Consider the following 4124-nt stretch of genomic DNA (forward strand, 5'->3'; position numbering starts at 1 on the left):
AACGGTTTGGCCGTGGCAAGGCGACAAAGTTATGGCGAGAAATGAGAAACAGGAAGTGTCTAATAACTGTTGAACACATTGCCTGATTCTGATGAAACTTCACCAGTTTGTTCCTTGTATGATGCCGATTCCATAAATGTGACTATTATGAGTCAAAGTTATAGCGCCACCAACTGGCAGCAGGAAACGTGTCATTTTCAAAATGCTTTGAAATCAGCCTCTTAATTTTAATCGATTTTCTTTAAACTTCATCAAAATCATGTCAAAACACGGCCAATAAGAATATGTAAAGGGGTCGATGATAAATCGAATGCTGTTGCCATGGCAACATGTCAAACTTTAAAATTAGATTCCTGTCTTTTCGAGGCAGTTAACATGCTTAGAATTTCATGAAACTCAACACACACATCAATATTTATGATAGTTAGACACTGGCAAAAGGTCATAAATGGGCGTGGAGCAGGCACTCTATAGCGCCATCTTTTGACAAAAGTTGGGGGGTTAGTTTTTCCTACAGTCACCAAACTCTGTACATATATTAATCTCATCAATTTGGACAACTTTCTAAATCAAACTCATTAGCTGAGACCAACAGGAAGCCGGCTATTTTGATTTGAATGTGGATTTTTGGAAAAATCAGGCTGTAAACAAATGCACACTACTTCTAAGAACAACCAGCTGTTCACACCAAACTTTTTAACATGAAGAGAATATTCTGAAGATGTTAAATTGCGAGCGGATTTTGGATATCTTGAACGGTGTGACGTGGTGATTTTTTAAAGATATAGTAAAAAATATTTTATATCTTTAAAGTGCAGCATCCAAACTCTTTAAACTTTTTTCACACAGAGATCTAATCATTCTGAGCAAGTGCTGCAAATAAAAAATGTATACAAGCTTCTATGAATTAAAGAAAATTTAAAAAAGAACTCAGAAACCTGCTGTCACTCTGGTGAATGTCTCTACAGTATGTGTGTGCGTTCAGTCAGGCACAGAGAAGCTCATTATTGCAGGGGGGAGGGGTGAGAGGGAGAGAGGGGTAGAAAGTGAAACATGCTATCTTGCTTAATGACCATCTTTGAGAAATGCACATATATATATATATATATATATATATATATATATATAGTGTAATCGAAATAAAATACGTCTGATCTTTGAGAGTCTGATATTGAGAAAATATAAAGGGTCACTAAGTCTTTCATTGTTTGTATTTTGCAGTTGTTGTTTTTTTTTTTTTTTTTTTTTTACTGAACTATACCATGAACTTGTCCTATTCAGTCACATAGCAAAAGATTAAGAAAAATTTAACTTTTAGCATTAGCGATTTATCTTCATTGATAGACATTTATTTTCATAGTGTTTATTTTATTGAATATAAAATTTAAATTAACAATTTCAAGACAAACTTGGACAACAAAACAAGCTTTGCTGTTATCTGTTCAAAACATCTGAAAATTATAAAATTTTAAGATGAGTTTTATTATATATATAATATATATATATATATATATATATATATATATATATATATATACCGCCCCTTTCAATACTCAACTTGTTTTTAAAGATATTTTGAAAGAATGAAGCGTTTATAGAGCACTTTATTGTGTATTGCTGTACACCCATATGAACTGTGTTCATTGTTAATTCACAGTACATAAATTATATATGAATACTTTTTTAGCTTAATATTAATTAACATTAATAAATGCTATTTATTTATTGGTCATGTTAACTAATATAGTTAATGTTAACAAATGAAACTGGATGGCAACATTTTATATTTTGTGTGTATGTGTCTGTGTGTTGATTTTAAAGTCTAACCCTTTCAATTCTGTAAACTTTAAATCCAAACTAGCAGAGGGTTACTGTGAATGCATGTGCCAACTGGGCACCGTCTTCCTTATTGATTCTTAGTTATGTAGCGCTTAAGAGTGATGTCTTATAACAGGAAGGTCACCAGCAAAGCAATATCCACACAAAAATTGTACAGATAGGTAACGATGACATTTAAGCAGAAGTGGTGGACGTAAAGCAAGCAATAATAACATTTTGTTATCATCATAAATCATGTTCTTATCATCATCATCAGAGTATAGGGAAAATTTAGCATATTGGTTCACAGTTGGCATTATCTGAAGTCCTTGCATTGATTGCATTTAATTAAATCAACATTATATTTGGTCAGTCTGATCTTGAGGCCTTAGAGATGTTAAATTGTGAAGATCTTGAGTTTTCATTGAGTTGTTATAACTTAGCCATAAAATGTCTGATCTGCCACAAAATTCACAGGTTTGGTAAGAGTCCTGGCCTGAAGACACCTAAAGACCAATATTCAGATATTATCATAGCGCCACTTGTTGGCAGCAGGATATATCATATCTTTCACTAACTCAAACATACCAAGGTCAATCTGCACCAAACTTCATATGTTTGATAATAGTGATGGCCTGAACACATCTACATGCCAATAATTAGTTACAGGCATAGCGCCACCATCTTTCAGCAGCAAGTTTGGCACATTTAAATGACTTATGATAGATTTTTTCTATATTTACTGTATTAAAAGCATACTGCCCACCGTTTGCTGATTTCCTGAAGCCACCGAACGGCGGTGAGCCCGGGTGCGAGGGCCCGTTCATCGCTGCTCGCAGCTTTAATTAGGGCCCGAGCACCGATGGTGTGAGGACCCTATTGGATCTGCTCCGTTTCTTATTAGGGCCCGAGCACCGATGGTGTGAGGACCCTATTGGATCTGCTCCGTTTATTATTATTAGGGCCCGAGCACTACAGTGCGAGGACCCTATTGGAATTGCTCCGTTTATTAGGGCCCGAGCCCAAAAGGGCGAAGGCCCTATTGTTCTTCTAAGGATTCTTATTTGTTTTTTTTTTTTTTTTTTTTTTTTTTTTTTTTTATTTCAACCGTTGGGGCACTTTTGGGGGCCTTAACATACTCAAAAACTCTTGAAAATTTGCACACACGTTGGAATCTGCCGTCGTCCGGATGCCACAGAGGCTGGGACCCGGGCGTGGTTCAGGGCATCTACAGCGCCCCCTGGAACACAGTTTGAAAACTTGATGTACTGCGCACACATACTTGCACGTACTCATATGAAACTCGGTACACATATAGAACTCATCGAGCTGAACAACTTTTGTACTCTATGTCATGGGCTCCACGCAACAGGAAGTGAGATATTTAGGGCTGTTTAAAAAGCGCATGCTCTGGAATTTAACGTACTCCTCCCAGGAATTCCATGGGATTGTCACCAAACTCGGTCAGCATGATCTCAAGACATTGGGGACGCTAAATTGCGAGGAGATTTTTGATATCTCGAACGGTTTGGCCGTGGCAAGGCGACAAAGTTATGGCGAGAAATGAGAAACAGGAAGTGTCTAATAACTGTTGCACACATTGCCTGATTCTGATGAAACTTCACCAGTTTGTTCCTTGTATGATGCCGATTCCATAAATGTGACTATTATGAGTCAAAGTTATAGCGCCACCAACTGGCAGCAGGAAACGTGTCATTTTCAAAATGCTTTGAAATCAGCCTCTTAATTTTACTCGATTTTCTTTAAACTTCATCAAAATCATGTCAAAACACGACCGATAAAGAATATGTAAAGGGGTCGATGATAAATCAAATGCTGTTGCCATGGCAACGTGTCAAACTTTAAAATTAGATTCCTGTCTTTTCGAGGCAGATAACATGCTTAGAATTTCATGAAACTCAACACACACATCAATATTAATGATAGTTAGACACTGGCAAAAGGTCATAAATGGGCGTGGAGCAGGCACTCTATAGCGCCATCTTTTGAAAAAAGTTGGGGGGTTAGTTTTTCCTACAGTCACCAAACTCTGTACATATATTGTTCTCATCAATCTGGACAACTTTCTAAATCAAACTCATTAGCTGAGACCAACAGAAAGCCGGCTATTTTGATTTGAAGGTGGATTTTTTGAAAAATCAGGTAGTAAACAAATTCACACTACTCCTAAGAACAACCAGCTGTTCACACCAAACTTTTTTAACATGAAGAGAAGATTCTGAAGATGTTAAATTGCGAGCGGATTTTGGATATCTCGAACGGTGTTGACGTGGTGATTTTTTAAA

Source organism: Garra rufa, chromosome 4 (genome assembly GCF_049309525.1).
Source record: "Garra rufa chromosome 4, GarRuf1.0, whole genome shotgun sequence".
Taxonomy (NCBI): Eukaryota; Metazoa; Chordata; class Actinopteri; order Cypriniformes; family Cyprinidae; genus Garra; species Garra rufa.